This window comes from Hemitrygon akajei, chromosome 6 (assembly GCF_048418815.1).
Source record: "Hemitrygon akajei chromosome 6, sHemAka1.3, whole genome shotgun sequence".
NCBI lineage: Eukaryota > Metazoa > Chordata > Chondrichthyes > Myliobatiformes > Dasyatidae > Hemitrygon > Hemitrygon akajei.
The window spans coordinates 121,960,785-121,981,551 of NC_133129.1; the positions used below are offsets into that span (position 1 = coordinate 121,960,785).

Genomic DNA, 20,767 nt, shown 5'->3' on the forward strand with positions numbered 1-20,767 from the left:
GTAACTGCTCCCTTCCTGTTCCTGACATCTACCCATACTGACTCATAAGAGGATCCTGCTACATTACCCACTCTTTCTGTAGCTGGAAATAGTATCCCTGACTGGTAATGCCACCCCTCCTCCCCTTTCCCCCCCCCCCCCTCTATCCCTTTTAAAGCACTGAAATCCAGGAATATTGAGAATCCATTCCTGCCCTGGTGCCAGCCAAGTCTCTGTAATGGCCACTACATCATAATTCCATGTATGTATCCAAGCTCTCGGTTCATCACCTTTGTTCCTGATGCTTCTTACATTGAAGTACACACACCTTAGCCCTTCTACCTTACTACCTTTACACCCTTTATTCTGTTTCTCTTTTCTCAAAGCCCCTTTATATGTTATATCTGGCTTTACTCCATATGCTGTACTTGCAGCTCTCGCATGACCTTTATCCTCCTCCACCTCACTATCTGCTCTAACACTCTGGTTCCCCTCCCCCTACAAATCTAGTTTAAACCCCCCCCCCCCCCACAGAGCAGCACTAGCAAACCTTCCCACAAGGATGTTAGTCCCCCTCCAGTTCAGGTGCAACCCGTCCCGTCGGAACAGGTCCCACCTCCCCTGGAACAAGGCCCAATTGTCCAGAAATCTGAAGCCATCCCTCCTGCACCAACTCCTTAGCCACATATTTAGCTGCATTATCTTCCTATTTCTAGCCTCACTAGCACGTGGCATGGGTAGCAATCCTGAGATTGCAACCCTGGAGGTCCTGTCCTTCAACTTTGCACCTAACTCCCTAAATTCTCTTTGCAGGACCTCCTCCTTCTTCCTATCCATGTCATTGGTCTCTACATGGACCACAACATCTGGCTGCTCACCCTCCCTCTTGAGAATACTCTTGAGAAACCTATGGATTCATTTTCAAGGACTCTTCACCTCATGTTCTCGATATTTATTGCTTATTTATTTATTATTATTATTTCTGTCTTTTTGTATTTAAACAGTCTGTTGACTTTTGCACACTGATTGTCTGCGAGGAACAAGAATTTCAGGTTGTATACGGTATACATTCAGTGATATTAAATAGAAACATTGATTGTACACCCTGTTGGTGCAGTCTTCCATTGATTCTATTATGATTATTATTCTATTATGGATTTATTGAGTAAGCCCACAAGAAAATAAATTTCAGGGTTGTGTATGGTGACATATATGTACTTCAATTATAAATTTAGTTTGAACTTTGACGATCTGGCCTGAATGTATGTGACTCCTCACACATAGCAATGCAGTTGAATATTAATTGTCATCTGAACTGGCCAGCAAGTCTTATAATTTGTCACCTTCCTAGATTTAAATGCTTGGGGCTGTACTTTGCATTTTTGAACTTGCTGGTCATCTGATGCTGGGAAATTCTCTAATGTTGTACACCGTGGACCCATTACTATCCTGAGATGGTTCATAATAATCCCAGTTAACTATATGCTCTTTGTTTAAAAATGTCCCAACATATTCAAAATTCTGATCAATTTACTTGTCCATTTTTAAAATGGCTTTGGAATATTAAAATAAAACAAATAGAAGATAGCTAATGTTTTTTGATTTATCCACATCCCTCACTTTCCAATTACCTTCGCCCCACCATATCCATAAACCCATATTCTCATGTGTCTCCATCTCTTTCACCAGCTTTCTCATCATAGTCCTCAATCCTATTCTCTGTATTTCCCTCTATGACTCTCAGTTCCACACCCAGCTCCATACTGTGTATGTAGCATTGATGATTGGCACATGTCATCCACTTTGTCTTCTATTCAAGAGGACTCTTGTAACTTGTAACTTTCTGGTGACCAAGAAAGTTACAAGAGGTCCAGTTATGATCTCTAAAAAACCATCTCATGGGCAAAGTGGCAACTAAACTTGAATCAACAAAGGATGTACGACAGTTCTACCAGGACTTGAATAGTATCACCCTCTTATACTGCTACCTCCACCAGTAGGGATGGTGTTACCTGGCTGATGTTGTTACGAAGGATGAACAACTCTGATGGGCAGAAGGGTACAGAGTTGCCCATGTTTCCCCCTCCCCTGGGAGAATCATAAACTGTTACTATTACCACGCTGCTCATGAGAGAGAAGGTGAGATCTAGAGGAAAAACAAGTTGGAACATCTGCTGCTGATAAGAGAGAGGAGAGGAGCCATTGATTTACTGTTATGTCTTTTGGAGAGGGCTGTTTACTTGGTATCATTCTGTTCATTAAAATTCCTCAGTGGACAGCCGGAGAGGGCTGGTTTGATGGACTAAGCCATTCAAAACTGATTGACACCTTAGACCCCGTGAGTAGGGATAAAAGTGAGCTCTGGGGAGACACACCTGAGACACACCAAGTGACACACTAGTGAGCACTGCTTAAGTGTTGGAACCCACGAGAAAGTGTGGGGCATCGGAGACCGAATGAAGGATTGGTCAATTTTAACTCACAGTGTTTATAGCGAGGCCGGTGGGGGCTTGTGTGTGTGTCCACCCTTGCCTGGGTGATGAGTCCACCATAGAAGAACGGTCTAGCTGAAGGACAGAGGGGTCATACCTGAATGGTCACAACACATCGACGGATCAAGAAAGTAAAGGAAGGTTTGAATGACTGTAGCTGTCACTGTTTGCTCACCCTTTCTCTCTCTCTCTCTCTCTCCCTCCAACGGTTACAACAAAAGAACCAACAACTACCTCAGCCTACATGAACTGAACTGAACTTTATACTTTCCCATGATAATTCCTTATCCCCTAGACAACGATAGAGCTTGTTTATTATTGATTATTATTATACCCACACTTTTAGGTTTAGTATTGCTAACGTGTATTATCTGTATATTTACATTGTTGATATTGATTTGTATATTTTATTAATAAACTGTGGTGAACTAGATATACCTGTCTGACTGCTCCTGTGGCTCCTCCCACAGACCCTGCTGACTGCTCCTGTGGCTCCTCCCACAGACCCTTGCTGACTGCTCCTGTGGCTCCTCCCACAGACCCCTGTATAAAGGCGACTGTGGGCTGCTGCTCTCGCTCATTTTCCCCAGGATGTAGTGCTGTTTATTCTTCCAGTCAATAAAAGCCGATATCTCACTTCCTAAGTCTCAGCGTGAGTTATTGATGGTGCATCATAAACACTGTTTTGAAAAATAGTACCAGACTCTAACAGACACTTCTGTCTTTGCTGGTAAGACACCCAGTTACGGGGTACTTAACAATGTGCAGTATAAGATTTACACCACATGTATCACAGTGTTGAAGCCAAGAAGTTTTGCTTTAATCTGACCACAAAACTTTCTTCCACATCTTTACTGTATCTTAAAGTGACACTTTGCAAAGTCTTTATGGGTAAGGATATAAAAACACAAAATGCTGGCAGAACTCAGCAGGCCAGACAGCATCTATGGGAGGAGGTAGTGACAACGTTTCGGGCTGAAACCCTTCATCAGGAGATTTTTTTTAGCCAGGGCTTCTTCCTTGTAGGCCATGTTGATCATCTCCACACCATTACCATACAGTTCTTAACATTAAGGATGAAGAAAGATATTGATGAATGGAGGTAGACAATCATTGGTTGCACATTGAACTAAACAGTTCCTCACATACGTGAATCCTGAAAATTTCCCAATTATCACTAACACAGAATTAAATATATAGTGCATGTATATCGCTAATGACACAGCTAACAATATTGGCAATAGTAATACTTATAATCTAAGTTCACTTAGGACTGGAAAACAGGTAAAGCAGCACATAATAAGTTAGATAAAATGAAAAATGAAATGTCAATGCAGATTGCTCTTGTACAAGTCAGCACTTGTAAGCATGTGAAATATTGTAAGTGCTAAGTTGTGTACTAAAGGCAAAGGCTGTTGGGAAAGCTAAATTAGCTACATTTAGAACTGATGTTCTGAGAATATAGGATGCTTCTTAACGACCAACAGATAAGGTAATGTTTTCATGGGCAGGATACAGCTGCAAATGTATCTTATCTTTACAGAAGGGGTGAGAATGCAATTGTTGACAAGGTTAAGCTGAGACGGGAGAGTTTTTTGTTACTTATGATTTAGTTATTTCAAATGTGAACTTTCTGTTTATATTCACAGTAAAATCAAAGTTTCTTGGAATTTAAGAAGTAAACTACAAATGGTAGCTTTAAGGGAAATTAATATGGCTGGAGTCTAACCTTATTGTCATCCCAGAGAAAAAAGATATGGACTTGTCTGAATACTGATATATACAAGTATAAATAAGACTGTTATGATCCCAGCCCCCTCCTTCCTGAGAATCGCAAGATCGCTATTAATTCGGGTCTAGGACCCAGGAAGTGAGAGAGAATCCTCAGAAAGACAACGCAACGGATTTGACCATTGTTTCTTGGAGACACCTTTGTGGATTGCGACCCTATGCTACGTGCCAGCTATCAGGGCTACGTGTACACCCTCAGGCAATGTGGGGTGGGGATTGTATCACCCCACCTTGATTGACATCGACAACCCTGCCAGTCAAGATAAAAGAGGGGCTGCCGGGGGCAGTCCCCTAGCGACGCACCAGAAGGAGACACCATCGCTCATCGCTCCCGTGATAACGGGAAGCTATTCGGAAGCCACGTGTGGTCCGTTTCCCCTGGCCTGGGGAACGGGTGGCTGATAACACCGAAAAGGACTTCGAGGACTTCCAGTAAGATGGCGATTGTTTAGCTGCTCCGCTACCTTTGCACTAAATGTCTCCATTTTTTAAACCTTAGTTAGGAATTATTTCGGTATCTTTTACTTGCCTGTGAATATATCTAACTTACAATGTCTAGCAAGAGTTCTAAATCCGGGAGAAAAGAAGCTATGACCCCGTCGGACGAGACTATAGTGGCGCTTGGAAGGCTCCGAGACGAAATCTTAAAGGAATTTAAAACCGCTTTCAAACAGTTAGAAGACAAACTGGATCGGATCAACGATAAAGTGGACAAACATGCTGAACACTTATCTCGCATCGATTCGACTTCTGAAGATTTAGAAAGTCGTGTTCGATACTTGGAGACTCTCTGTTCCAGCTTAGAGGAAAAATCTAATAAACTTCTTTCCAAAATGGTGGATCTCGAAAATCGTAGCAGACGCTGCAACATCAGAATTCTGGGATTACCAGAGGCGACTGAAAAGGGACCAACCATGAAGTTTTTCGCCGAGTTTCTCTGTGAGTTATTCGGGAAAGATTTGCTTCCGAAGCCGCCCGAGCTCGAACGGGCACACAGGGTTTACGTTCCCCCCGGAATTCTGGGTTCCCGTCCGCGACCAGTAATCTTGTGTTTCCATCAATACCAGGTAAAACACAGTCTGATTGTGGAGGCACGTCGCAGAGGCTCTTTTTCTTTCCAGGATACAACCATTTGCTTTGTGGAAGATTTTGCACCCCAGACCTTAAAGATGCGCGCTGAGTTTAAAGGCGCAATGAAAGTGCTTTTTGATCGTGGTTTCAAACCTTCCCTTCATAACCCTGCTGAGCTACGAATAAAGCTTAATACCGGGGAATTCAAGTGGTTCAAATCAGCAAAGGAAGCTGAAGCGTTTGTGGCAAGTCTTCCGGCTATCCAGTCATCTTCGGAATCTGATCGGACCTCCTAAAATGGTGGATAAGTACTCCTCGTAGTAAAATTACTTTCTCTGGACTCAGAATTCACTTGAATCACTCAGACATTATTCATTGAAACTTTAAGGGCTGTTGACAATCTCTCCCGGGATTTGGTGTGTGTGTAACCTATCTTTATTCTTGTATAACTTTACCTACAGAGTTCTACAACTAATTCTAACTTGTTTTGGAGGTTCGAAGTCTTTAGTGAAGGCCTCCCTGTATGTCGGTTCACAGTTCAACTGCTGATTTATTTTTCCTTTGCTTTAAATATTTATTTATTTTATCTTTTTCTTTTCTTCACCCCTTTTTTCTAATCTCTGAATTTTTTTCTCCCTTCTCTGTAAATGGTTGATAAGCACTCATCTTGAATTTATAACTTTCCCCTTCCTCTTTTTTTCTTTTTCTTTCTTACCTTTTTTTTCCCTTTCTCTTACTTTATTCTTCTATAATGTTTCGCGGGTAGGTTAGTTTTGGTTTTCTTCCGATTTTCTCTGTATTAAGTTGTATATTTCTGCAGAAGGTGTTCTAATCTGTAGTTATGTTTTCTAGTGCATAAACTAGTTACTATTTGCTATAATATTTATACAGAAATGTTGTCAATGATACAGATCTGGAAGTTGTATTTGGGTTAATTTTTTTGGTAGAGCTAGCTACTTGTTTTGGTAGCCGTCTAGTTTTGGGTTGTGCGGGTGGGGTGCATTTTCCAGTTCCAACATCTCTTTATTGCTTAGGACATGTTTATATTTCGACCTTACGAATCTATGTTTACATCTCTGCTCCCAGACTGCTATCGTACTGCTTGACTTTTTATATGCCTGCTGCCTTTTATGCATTAGTAATTGATAATGGCTAGTGCACTTAAATTCGTGAGCTGGAATGTAAAGGGACTGAACCACCCTGTTAAAAGGAGGAAGGTATTCGCACATATCAAACAACTCAAAGCTGACATTGCTTTCCTCCAAGAAACTCATATTCGTTGTTTTGATAACTCTGGCTTCTGTCAAAGTGGGCGGGTCAGCATTTTCATTCATCCTTTGCTGCTAAAGCCAGGGGAGTTTCCATTCTTATTAACTCAAATATTCCTTTTGAACTCCATAATAAAATATCTGATACAAATGGCCGTTTTATTATTGTTTCTGGTAAACTATATAACACTAAAGTTGCACTAGCAAACCTGTATGCCCCCAACTTTGATGATGTTAACTTTTTTGAACGTTTTTTTTCCTCACTACCAGACTTAAACTCATACTCTCTTATATTGGGTGGTGACTTCAACTGTTGGTTGGATCCTAAACTGGACCGATCGTCCTCTGTTACCAGATCACCTACTAAATCTGCCTTAGCTATTCAACCGTTTCTCTCTAATTTTGGTATCTCTGATATATGGCGTTTCCTCCATCCTACGGAGAGAGATTATTCTTTTTTCTCACATGTTCACCATACCTTCACTAGAATTGACTATTTCTTACTCGATAACCAACTTATCCCATTTGCCCACTCTTGTGACTATCAGAGTATACTGATTTCTGACCATGCCCCAATTACCCTCTCTCTGAACTTTCCCGGTCACCCTCAGAGGAACAAACACTGGTGGTTCAATTCAACTTTACTATCGGATGATTATTTCGTAAAATTTATTAAGGACCAGATAACCTTTTATTTTAACACTAATACATCACCTGAAGTGCCATCCCAGATTGTCTGGGATGCCATGAAAGCATATCTGAGGGGTCAAATAATCTCTTACACAGCAAATCTCAATAGAAGATCCCGTGCAGATCGAGCAGACCTCATTAACCAGATTAAAGATTTGGATCAAATATATGCCCAAACTAAGAACCCTGAATTATACAAGAAGCGCGTTGAACTCCAAACTAAATTTAACCTTCTGTCCACTCAACCTGTCGAACGCCAACTTCTCGAAAGCAAGAGCCGCTTTTACATTCATGGGGATAAGTCTGGTAAATTCCTAGCCAATCAGCTGAGGCGTTCCAAAGCCAAACAACATATTACAAAGATCCGGAAGGAGAACGGAGACTTTACATCGGATCATTTAGAAATTAATGACGCATTTAAAAATTTTTATTCTCGGCTTTATTCCTCTGAATCCCTGAATGACAATATCTCTGTGGATCAATTTTTACAGAATCTGAATATCCCCTCACTTTCATCTGATTTCAAAGCCAAACTCAATGTGCCTATATCACCAGAAGAAATATCTTTTGCAATTTCTGCACTGTCCTCAGGGAAATCTCCTGGACCTGATGGGTTCCCTGTGGAATTTTATAAATCATTCTCCTCACTTCTTTCTCCTCAGTTACTTTCAGTATTATCTGACTCATTTAATTACGGCAAATTGCCACCCTCTTTCAATGAGGCATCTATTATTCTTCTTTTAAAAAAGGGCAAAGACCCAACAGAGTGGTCCTCGTACAGGCCGATCTCTCTGCTCAATGTTGATGTAAAGATCTTAGCTAAAGTGTTGGCTCATAGATTAGAAACCGTTATTCCCTCCATTATCTCTGATGACCAATATTAAAAACCGTCTCCCTTTTTTTAACATTCGGCGTCTATTTAATATTTTATACTCAGTTCCAACTGGGACTCCTGAATGTGTTATCTCCCTTGATGCGGAGAAAGCATTTGACCGTATAGAGTGGAACTACCTTTTTGCAGTCTTAGAAAAATTTGACCTCGGCCAAAGTTTCATCTCTTGGATCCAATTGCTGTACCTGTGTCCTACTGCTTCTGTTCTAACTAATTTGCAGAAATCCCAAGTATTTAATCTCAAACGTGGCACCCGTCAGGGATGCCCCTTAAGTCCCTTTCTCTTTGATTTGGCTATAGAACCTCTGGCGATAGCATTTCGAAATTGTCCTGAATTGACCGGGATTTGGAGAGGGGGTGTTGAGCATAAAGTTTCTCTCTATGCTGATGACTTATTACTCTTTCTCTCAAATCCGTCTACATCTTTACCTCTAATGTTTTCACTTCTTGACCAGTTTAGCCAGATCTCTGGCTATAAACTCAACTTACATAAGAGTGAACTTTTCCCAATTAATAAAGAAGCACAAGAACTAATATTTCGTGATCTCCCTTTTAAAGTAGTCCATAATCAATTTACTTATCTTGGAATTACAGTCACAAGGAAGTTTAAAGATCTCTTTCGTGAAAACTTTGTCAATCTTTCATATGCTATAAAACAGAGTCTGGTACAATGGTCACCTCTATCTATGTCCTTGGTAGGTCGTATTAATGTTGTTAAAATGTATGTTCTTCCCAAATTTTTATACTTATTTCAATCTATCCCAATTTTTATTCCTAAATCTTTTTTTGATTCCTTAGACTCTATTATTTTGTCATATCTGTGGCAGAATAAGCGCTCTAGAATTAATAAAACCCACCTCCAAAAATCTAAAAAAGAGGGTGGCATGGCTTTACCTAACTTTCGCTTATATTACTGGGCAGCTAATATACGTTGTGCTGCCTTCTGGTCTTTCTTCCACGGTCAACCCGAGTGCCCTAACTGGGTGGCAATGGAGTTGAGCTCCACCAAAGAATTATCTATATCTGCACTTCTTGGCTCTGCACTCCCTAGCAGTCTGCCCAGATCAATAGCTAATCCTCTGGTCAGACACACTTTGCGTATATGGGCTCAGTTCAGGAAATGCTATGGTTTCCAGGGGTTTTCCGTTTCTAGCCCTGTCGCACATAATCACCTTTTTTTACCTACTACGTACGATTCAGCATTCCATGTTTGGTACAGGAAGGGCATTAGACATTTTGAAGATCTCTTCATTAATAACCGCTTCGCTTCTTTTCAGCAGCTCTCCGTTAAGTTCAACCTGCCTAACGCTCACTTTTTCAGATATTTCCAAATCCGACACTTTACTGCTCCTTTAATTCCTAACTTTCCTGAAATGCCTGCGAAAAATGCTATGGACCTATTTCTTTCCATTAATCCACTAGGTAAAGGTTTAATTTCAATTATCCGAGATAAACTAGCAGCCTTACGACGGGCCCCTGTGGATAAAATTAAAATGGCCTGGGAGCAGGATTTAAATATCTCCTTATCCGAGGAGAGCTGGGACTCAGTTCTCAAATCGGTCAACTCAACCTCCCTTTGTGCTCGCCATTGCCTCTTACAGTTTAAGATTGTTCATAGAGCCCATATGTCTAAATCTAAACTATCTCGACTCTACCCTGGCATTAGTCCGCTTTGTGATAAATGCAAGAGGGGCGTGGCCTCTCTCATCCACATGTACTGGTTCTGTCCTAGCTTGGAGAAATTCTGGAAAGATGTCTTCACTACATTATCGGGTATTCTGAATCAGCACCTAGAACCTAACCCCTTAATTGCTCTGTTCGGTTTTTGGGGCGAGACAGATTTATGTCTGGGTCCGACCAAATGCCGAATACTATCCTTTGCCTCTCTCCTGGCGAGACGCTTGATCCTCCTCAGATGGAGAGATGTTGCCCCGCCCACTCATGCGCAATGGCTTAACGACATTATGGCCTGCTTGGACCTCGAAAAAATTCATTTTTCAGTTCTTAATTCGGATCTAAAGTTCCATAAGGTCTGGGGACCTTTTATCGAGTACTTTCATAACCTTCCTCTTGACTAGGGTTTTTTTTTCTTTTTTTTCTCTTCTTTTCGGTCCCTTGCTTTCAGCTTCCTTTTTTTTTCTGGTAGCAGGCATTATTATCCTCTGTTGCTAAGTGTATTTACAGTCTGGGAGTTTGACTGTCCGGACTTATACTCTTTATACTGTGTGGTGGTTGGTCTGGAGTTGTTGTTGTTTTTTTCTTGTGTTGTGGGGCTTGGGGAGGACACTAAGCTCACTTGTCTTTAATTTAGGTGCTTTTTTGTTAAATTCTCTTCGTTTGTAGCATATTGTTATTGTATGCTTAATCTTGCACTGTATTAATGCTCCCCACTGGGATTTGGGGTTTTTAATTTTGTAAAATGTTTTGAAAAACTAATAAAAAATTTTTTTTAAAAAAAAGGACTTTGAACTGACAACGGGGAACCCACGTTCCCGATTCAACGGTTTGCGTCCAAAAGACTGGCAAGTTTCTTTTCTCACCAAAAATCTCTCTCTCTCCAACAAGTGAAAACCCAGCGGTCCCCAAAAGGCTAAAGCCTGCGTGTGCTCGAGAGACTTTTATATTTCCATCGGACAATATTTTACCCCTAGACAAAGCGATAGAGCTACTTTTTATTGAGGATTATTACTATACCCGCGCTTTAGATTGAGTATTGACGACGTATATTATCTGAATGTTTGTATTAACCTTACTTTTGTGCCCCTTTAGAAATAAAAACGTTTAAAAATAGTACCCTCAGACTTCAACGGACCTCTCTATCTTTGCTGGTAAGTGACCCAGTTACGGGGTTCGTAACAAGACCAATTGCCATTTACCATACTGGAATTACCATAGGTTAAATATTTGACTTACACAGAACATAGAATTTTACTAAAGTACTTTTTACACAATACGTCGCTTAGAACTGGATGCCAAATTTATAAGGGGAGAGTTATAAAGAAATTTGCTCCGGTATTTTTTGGTATGGGATGAGGTTTAATGTAACAGTTAATACAAAGTTGTGTCCTCCTGTGACCATGAATAATACATTGATATGTCATAACTCTTCCGTACTTTTTGTTGTTATATTGTACATTGCAATGAGTTAGGAAGGTGACACACCATCATGTTATCAAGAGCAGTTAGGAATGGACAATAAATTCTGGCCTTGCCCACTTACCAAGAAATAAATATGCCACTGGTTTAGAACATAGAACATAGAATAGTATAGCACAGTACAGGCCCTTCGGTCCACAATGTTGTGCCGACCGTTAAACCCTGCCTCCCATATAACCCCCATCCCCCCATTTGTTGTAATGTTTGCTACATTACAACAAATATCTCTAGTTCTAAAACATTTTACTGGCTGAAAAAATGTTTTGAAATGCCTAAAGAGTGAACCTTTTTAATGTGCATACAGTGCTTACCTATGCTTCAAGGAAAGCTTGATTGCTTGACTTGAATAAAGAGTCTCACCTCTTGCCAGATTAATTATCATATGGTAGTAGCCCCAAGGTCTTTGTACTTAATGTTCATACCCTCCCTTTAAATGTTCTAAGTGAGGAGGAGTATTATAATAACGATCCCTTCAAATAAAATCCTCAGTTCTCCTGTTGTCTCACAACAGTTTGAGTTAAGTTGTATCTTGAGGAAAGGCATTAAAGTCCATGGAACAGCTGAACTGGCTGTTAAACAAGTACTCTCAATTTTGATTTGTCCTGGAAAAAAATCAAGAAGAATTAGCTTTAGAGATTCTGTCTGTATTTTGATATGGAAAGAAGGTGGGCAAATGTGACTGAAGAGTGAAAAGGTGGATGTAGGGTTGAGGACTATTGTTGTACCACAGTAATAGAGTTGTACAGCAAAGAAGCACCATGCCAACCCTTTCACCCATCTGCACCAACCTCATTGTCAGCATTACGATCCTTCTTTCCAATCCTATGCTTTGCTTATTTATGTATCTGTCTAAGTGCCTCTTCACTTTGGTCTGCATGCAGTGGTCTCCCTCTCTCTCCTTCTCGCTGGCTGCCCTCGAGGGAAGGTCCTTGCGTTGGAGTGATCTCTCTCCCTCGATGTTGTCGGAGAATGGTGCAGTTTGTAGATTTAGGCTCTAATTCAAATATATGATGCGTACCAGTTCTGGTCATTCCTTTTCCTGTTGCTACTTTTGGGCGATTTTTGAATCCAGATGGCCTGCAGACGATGAATACTGAACTGTACTGAAATATGCCTTTTAGTTCTGAGTTTTATATTTTGTGTTTTTTTCCACTCTTTTTTTGTTGCCGTTGCACGATTTTTTCTGACCGTGTGGGGAAGGGGTTTTGACACTTCTCTTTGAATGGGTTGGTTCCATGGTTCTTTGTTTTGTGGCTGTCTGTTGGGAAGATGAATTTCAGGGTTGCATACTGCATGCATACTTTGATAAATAAATGTACGTTGTATCTAATCTGGTATGAATATTATACATTTACCACTCTGTTCTTTCTGTTCAAATCCCCTTTAAAACTCTCTCCTTAAATGTATGCCCTCTTGCTTTTTATACCTCTACCATGGGAGAAAGCTTTTGGCTACCTACTCTATATATGCCTCTCATAATCTTACCTGATCACTCCTCAGCCTCTTTTGCTCAAGGGAAAACAATCCCAGATTATCTAATCTCTCCCCATAACCAAAGATATCTTGCTGAGATGGAATGGGAGGAGTTAAAGATGACACCAGAGTTTTTTGCAGACCTGGGCAACTTCTTCCAGTTTGTCCGCGAAACAGTTTAAATCTCCTCATTTCTCTTTTTCCCTTTTCAAGGCTGGGGTCCTGTTGGAGTCCATGATCTACAGCCATGCTCAAACTGCAGTTCTTCACGGCTGGTGGGTTCTTGCTCTGGGAACTTGTTGAGCAGCCAGGTGTTTCAGGATATCCAGGTGTAGCTTGGAAGAAGTACACCTTCAGGTTGCAGCCCCGTGGACGACTTGATACCCCGCCGACGTCACCAGCCGAAGCTTTGTGGGAGATTGAAAAATTGTGCTAGCGGGTGGTGTGGGCACCTGTCAGAGGCCCCTGCACTTGAGAGAGCTCCCTCTCTCTCTGTCTTTTGATGGTGAGTGACAGTCTGTTGGTCTTCAAGTCGGGGGGGCTCAGGCAAGCAAGGCGGCAAGATTGGAACATTGAAACAGCGAGCTGATGGTCTCCCCCCCTCACTGTAACAGAAGCAATCTCCCTCTCTCCACCTCTCTCCCGCCCTCTCCCTCTCTCTCGCCCTCTCCCTCTCTCTCCCTCTCTCTCCCTCTCTCTCCCTCCCTCTCTCCCTCTCTCTCCCTCTCTCTCCCTCTCTCTCCCTCTCTCCCCCTCTCTCCCCCTCTCTCCCGCCCTCTCCCTCTCTCCTGCCCTCTCACGCCCTCTCCCTCTCTCTCTCCCTCCCTCTCTCTCCCTCCCTCCCTCTCTCTCCCTCCCTCTCTCTCTCTCTCCCTCTCTCTCTCCCTCTCTCTCTCCCCTCTCTCTCTCTCCCTCTCTCTCTCTCCCTCCCTCTCCCCCCCTCTCTCTCTCTCTCCCTCTCTCTCTCTCCCTCCCCTCTCCCCTCTCTCTCTCCCTCCCCCTCTCTCCCCTCTCTCCCTCTCCCTCCCCCTCTCTCCCCTCTCTCTCTCCCTCTCTCTCTCCCTCCCTCTCTCCCTCTCTCTCTCTCTCTCTCCCTCTCTCTCTCCCCCTCCCCCTCTCTCCCCTCTCTCCCTCCCCCTCTCCCTCTCTCTCTCTCTCCCTCCCCCTCTCTCCCCTCTCTCCTTCTCCCTCCCCCTCTCCCTCTCTCTCCCTCTCTCTCTCTCTCCCTCTCTCCCTCTCTCCCTCTCTCCCTCTCTCTCTCTCTCTCCCTCTCTCTCTCCCCCTCTCTCCCCTCTCTCCCTCTCCCTCTCGCTCTCTCCCTTGTGTTGGGATGGACAGTAATTTTTGATGGACTTTAGCTCATGGTCTCTGGGAGCTTTCCTACTGCTTGTGTGCTGGGTGGTGGGGGCTGATGCTTTTGCTGGAGCAAGTGGGGGGAGAATGGAGGGTTAATGCTTTTGTTCCTGCTTCTGTGTGGGAGAGGGGAGGGGGGCTTTGTGGTTCTAACAGTTTCTGTCATTCATTCTGTTTCATAGTGTCTATGAAGAGTAAGGATTCCAGGTTGTATTCTGTATACATTCTCTGAAGTTAAATAGAACCGTTGAACCATTAAATTCCTCCAACATTTGGAGCGTGTTACTCTGAAGGTATTCAATCCAGGCAACATCCTGGCAAATTTCCTCTTCACTCTCTCCAGCAAAATTTCACCTTCCTCTAGTGTGGTGACCAGAACTGTACACAATTCTACAAGTGTGGCATAGCCAATGTTTTGCTAAGTTGCAACATAGCTTCAAACCTCTTATATTCTATGCCTTGAACGTGGTGTAAATGCTGTAAAGTTGTGTTTCCCAGCCTCTTTTAGCCCAATGCCCCCTAAAGCATCTTCTTACTTGCCAACATCCCTCTTGGGCACAAAACACTTCCTGGAACCCCCACAGTGTAAAAACTTGTCTACCATATGTTAACATGAGAAACGTGATTCTGCTTTGAATTTTTATTTGTCTTTAAACCTAGCTTACACAGTACCTGTGTGCTGTACAGCAGTTCAATGTCGAGCTTGTGGTGCACTATCAATTACTCCAAAAGACTGGAAGTTGAGTAAATACTGAAAGGCTTTTATTAGCAGCAAAACGGACCACGTCCATGCTGGATGACTGTGGGCGGAGCAGTGATACAATCGCCTTTATCCAGGGGTCTGTGGGAGGAGACACAGGAACAGTCAGCAGAGGGGCGTGTCCAGACAGGTTTACCACAGCTTGATCCTTTAGCAAGAGTTGAAGTATATGGTTCAAATTGTAACAGCAAAACCCTTAAGTCCCCACGCGTAACAATGTCCAAGTGGTTTCTGTTTTTGTGAGTATGAGGTTCACTGCACTGAAGCCTCTTTCAGCAAGGTAGGAGAATGGAAATGCAATGAAGAGCAGTTCGGCTCTTCTCCGAAGACCAGGAAACCTCCTATAATAGTGTAGCCACATACCACAAAAGTCAACATTATTGAAAAGTATTTTTGCTTCTTCATCATTCTGAATTTTGATCATTTCTTCTTGCAAACTCTCTTCCCATTCTTCTACCTTGCAAAGAAACATGTTAATTACCCAGTCCAGAATTTCCAGATCATTCAAATCATTGAATTGATTCTGAAAATCCTTCTTCAGTGACTGCAAGTGTAAGTAGTACTCTTGCAAATCACCATCTGTGAAAGAGAGTGCCAAACTTACCATGCAGGGAAACTCTGAGATCATTTTCCTCCCAGTGGTTTGCTTATATATTTCCAATTTTCCACTTTTTGCTTGGATTAAATTGAAATTCTCACCCTTCAGTTTCATGTTTAGAATGTTCATTTTGTCATGCAGATTGGCTAGGTATGTCACATCTCCACGTAAAAGTTCAATCTTGTTTCCCAAGCTCTTGTTGACTTTGAGCAAAAATTCAAGCACAGTGTCAAAAAGATCAAAGAAATGTTTTAAGCAGCAGTCTTTTGACAGCCAACACGCTTCAATGTGGAGAAGCAAGTGTTCAAACTCTTCATCGTTATCTTGGCATCACTGGCAAAATATTTTTCTATTTAATGGATGAGCTTTAATTTTGTTGATAGTAGATATTACAAGAGTCATGCTTGAAAAAAGATGTTGGCTGAGGTTTTTGGCTGCGAGATGTTGATGATGAATTACACAACGAATTGCAAACAGACTTAGAATTTCTTTTTCCATAAGTGCCACTAAACCAGCATGGCGACCTGTCATATATGGTGCTCCATCTGTTGCACAAGAAATTGTGTTCCTAATCTGAATACTTTTATCCTCAATATACATTTTGAGCTCATTGTAGGTTGATTCTCTGTTGATAATTGTTTTTAGACTTTTTATAAAAGAGAGTCTCTTCATAAACATTTCCATTTTTAATAAACAGTACATATGCAATTAGCAATGCCTCATTGTCTCACACAGTTAACTCATCCAGTTATATCCCAAATTCTGTTTTTAGTAGCTCTGTGTATAGCTGATACTCGATGTCTTCACTCGTTTCGTCAATATGAGGTACTACTCAGAGGAACTGAGTTTAAAACACTGGTAACCATTTAGAGAACAGTGGTGAGCACTTCTGATACAGCAGGTATTATGAATCTTTTGCCAATTCTATAAGATTTTCCACACTTTGCTATCATTTTGGAAATGTTATAAGAAGCAATGAGACCACTATCAAGGTCATTTTTAGCTATCTTGGCAAATGACTCCAGTGTGCAACTCTTTTCAAATGTTTCTTTCATCTTCTGAAACCGAGTAATACCATAAGTAGCCTTTTCGGGGTGTCTTTTGCAGAAGTGTTCCTGCAATCTTGATGGTCTCATAGCTTCATTAGACAGTGCTGTATTACAAATAAGACGCATGAGGCATCGCTGATCTTATGGGAACGGAATAAAACCATACTTCAGGCATGTAACGTTGTACTGACACACTTGCTGCAGTTAGTGTTTCTTAGCAGAACTCATACAAATCATGCCATAGACATTTATCCAACATTAACGGGAATCTTAGCTAGTGGAGGGCAATGTGCAGTGGATTCTACAGGACTCAGTGTTTGGCCCTTGGTTTTACATGGCTTGTAAATAATTTGGACGAGTATAAGAATCACAGTTAAGAATTTTGCCTTACAGCTTTAGGTACCAGAATTTGATCCTGACTTTGGTGCATTCTGTGACTGTGGGTTTCTCTCAGATTCTCTTGTTTCACTCCCACATCCCAAAGACACAGCATGAATATTGATTTCTCCTTCTGGTAATCTAATTTCTCCCCCCCCCCTTCCTTTATTCACCACTCTGACCTCTTCTCTCCTGCCTGTCACTTCCCCCTGGGTTCCCTACTCTTTCCCTTTTTTCTGTGGTCCACTTTCCTCTCCTATTGGATTCCTTCTTCACCAGCTCTCGACCTTTCCCGCCCACCTGGCTTCACCCATCACCTTCCAAATAGCCTCCTACCCCTCCACCACCTTTTTTACTTCCCACTTCCTTCTCAGTCCTGATGAAGGGTCTTGGCCCAAAATGTCAACTAGCTATTCATTTCCTCAGATGCTGCCTGACCTGCTGAGATCCTCCAACATTTTATGTGTGATGCTTCTAGGTTAATTGGCTGTTGTAAATTGCCCCCAGATGAATGGTAAAATCTGGAGGGAGTTGATGGGAACATGGGAGGAATAAAATGGTGTAAATGTAAATGGGTGCTTGATGGTCAGTATCAACTCAGTGGGCCAAAGGGCCTTTTCTCACATTCTCTGGCTTTCTAACTCTATGCAATGTCTTAATCATGAGGAATACAGTTCTAGGCCACAGCATGATACCGATAGACAGGGTGGCTGGGCACAAATGTAGAAAATGGAACTCAGTCCAGAGAAGGGAGATGGGAACAGTGTGACAGGACCGACAATGGGGCAGTTGGTGTACAGATCAGTGCAGCGTGTAGCGAGGCTGTGAGGAAGGATAGGCAGCTGATAGGGCAATTTTCCAGATGGGTTGAAACACATCTATTTTAATGCAAAAGAGGTGTTAGGAATAAGAGCAATGAACATGTCAGTACATGGAACTATGACGGTGGAGCCATACGGAGGCTTGGTTGTAACAAGTGCAGGAAGGGCTGCTGGATGTTTCAGGGAGGTAAAAGGGATGCAAAATGTTTGGATAGCCCAGAATGTGTTAGGTGTGTCTCAAAAAGATTCTTAACTCAACTTGTAAACAGACCAATTAGAGGAGAGGCCATTTTGAACTTGGTGCTAGGCAATGAACTAGGTCAGGTGACATCTCTCAGTGGGACGGCATTTCAAAGACAGTGACCACAACTCCCTGACCTTTACTATAGCCTCGAAGAGAGATAGGAGTAGATGGTATGGGAAAGTATTTAATTGCGGGGGGGGGGGGGGATAATGATGCTATTAAGCAGAAACTGGGAGCATAAATTGGGAACAGATGTACTTAGGGAAATGCACAGCAGAAATGTGGAGGTTATTTAGGGAGAACTTGCCTGGAGTTCTGGATAGATATAACCCATGAGGCAGTTGAAGGAACTATGATCCAACAAGAAATATGGAATACCTTGCCAATAGGAAGAAGGAAGCTTACTTAAGGTTTAAAAAACAAGGATTAGACAGGGCTCTAGAGTATTACAAGGTAGCCAGGAGGGAATGAAGAATGGACTTAGGAGAGCTAGAAGATGACATGGGAAGGCCTTGATGAGTAGGAGTAAGGAAAATCCCAAGGCATTCTACATGTATGTGAAGAACAGGAAGATGGCCAGAGTGGGGGAAATACTGATCACCGATAGTGGAGGAAATGTGCTTGGAGGCAGAGAAGGTAGGGGAGGTCCTTAATGAATACTCTGCTTCAGTATTCACCAGTATGATGGACCGTGATGATTGTATGGACAGGGTAAAACAGGTTGATATGCTTGAGCATGTTGCTGTTCAGAAAGAGGATGTACTAGATCTTTTGAAAACCATCAGGATAGGTAATTCTCCGGGGCCAGATGGGAAGGTTGTGGGGGAAGAGATTGCTGCGCCTTTGGCAATGGTATTTACTTCCTCACTGACCACGGGAGTAATACTAGATGATTGGAGGGTGACAAATGTTATTTCCTTGTTCAGGAAAAGGAATAGGGATAACTCTGGAATTTATAGACCAATGGTGGGGAAATTATGGAAGAGCATTCTTAGAGACAGGATCTATGAATAATTGGAGAAATATAGTTTTATTAGGGATAGCCAACATGGCTTTGTGAGGGGCAGATTATGCCTCTTGAGCCTGATTGAATTCTCGAGAATGTGGTGTATATAGATTTTAGTAATGCGATTGATAGGGTTTTTCATGGTAGGCTCATTCAGGAAGCGAGAAGGCATGAGATCCAGGGAAATTTGGCTGTGTGGATACCAGCGGTGTTCAGCAGGGACATGTTTTAGGAACCTATCATTTGTAAAAAAGATTTCTCTTTGGAGTGAAGGAAGATGAGAGGTGACATGATAGAGGTATGCAAGATGATAAGAGACATAGATGGAGTGGATACTGTAGCCAGAGACTTCCTCCTAGGGTAGGAAAAGTGAATATAAGCAGGCACAATTTTAAGGTGAATGGAGAGAAGCATAGGGAGAATGTCAGAGCTAAGTTTATTACACGCTGGAATGCCCGACCAGAGGTGTTGGTAGAGGCAGATACTTCAGGGGCATTTTAAAAACTCTTAGATAGGCAGATGGATGATGAAAAATGGACGGTTATGTAGGAGGGAAGGATTAGTTTGATCTTCAAGTAGGTTAAATGGTCGGCACAACATTGTGGGCCGAAGGGTCTATATTGTGCTGTGATGTTCTTATGTATGCAGTATTAACATTCGGGGATGCCAGGACAGTAAGGGATCTGTGATTAATAATCCAAACATATTTAGAGGAATAGTGTAAACTCAGAGTATAGGACCACGGATCTTGAAGGTATAGGGACAGGAAAATAACATGGTTAAGAAAGCATTCAAGAGTTCTCTCTTTATTAACCATGGTGTAAAACGCAGGGACAGTGACATCTCACAAGAGCACTGTATAACGTGTTAGACAAAAGTGAGACTGCAAATACTGGAAATCTGGAGCAACACACACAACGCTGGAGGAACCCAGCAGGTCAGGCAGCCTCTATGGAGAGAAATGAACCGTCAGTCCTGGCCTGAAACATTAAAAGTTAATTACCTTCCATAGAAGCTGCCTGGCCTGTTGAGTTTCTCCTGCATTTTCTGTGTGTTGCTCCAAATGTTCAGCATCTGCAGCCTTTCTTGTTTTATGTAGTACTAGGGTGACCTCACTTCCCCGGGGTCCAGATACTGCCTGACTTGCTGAATTCATCCAGCATTTTGTGTGTATTTCTCCAAAACAATAGTTAGGCCAAGCTAGAACACTGTCACTTAGCTGATTTTAATCCAACTTCCCTAGATCCTTTGAGTGGTAACTTCATCTGAGTGCCAAGTGGGGGGGCAGCCCTCCATGACCTGGATCAACACGTTGCTGTCTTGTGGAGGTTTGCGAGCTTCAAGGACTCCACCAGGTGATGCCACCTCAGGGCCACCCATGAGGACAAGATGCCAGATGCAGGTTGATTCAGCCCCAGCTCCCGAACGTACAGACTCGTGTCTGCCTCTCCCAGGCCACAAACAATAATAGAACAGTAGAGCAGCAGACAAACCATTTGGCCCATGATGTTGTGCAAACCTTGATATCAGTTTATACTAATGTCCTCTTCCTGTGTATTTATTATTCATTACCCTCTATTCCTTTCATATTCACGTGTCTATCAAACTCCACCAAACTGCCTGATTCTGCCACCACCCTGCTAACCTATTCTAGGCACTCTTGCCCCTCATGTCACCTTTAAACTTCCCCTCTCTAACCTTAACACGATGCCTCCTTGTGTTTGACATTTCCACCCTGAGAAAAGA

At 42.3% G+C, this 20,767-nt stretch overlaps 1 long non-coding RNA gene across 1 annotated transcript in view; it reads left to right on the top strand.

Annotated features, from left to right (window-relative positions):
- Positions 1-4,424: 4,424 nt before the first annotated feature.
- The window catches only part of LOC140728755 (uncharacterized), a 28,458-nt gene continuing 12,115 nt past the window's right edge, over positions 4,425-20,767 (top strand). The window contains exons 1-3 of the long non-coding RNA XR_012099177.1: positions 4,425-4,694; positions 10,953-11,011; positions 13,026-13,317. This is a non-coding gene — a long non-coding RNA (uncharacterized lncRNA). The remainder of the gene's footprint in view (positions 4,695-10,952; positions 11,012-13,025; positions 13,318-20,767) is intronic.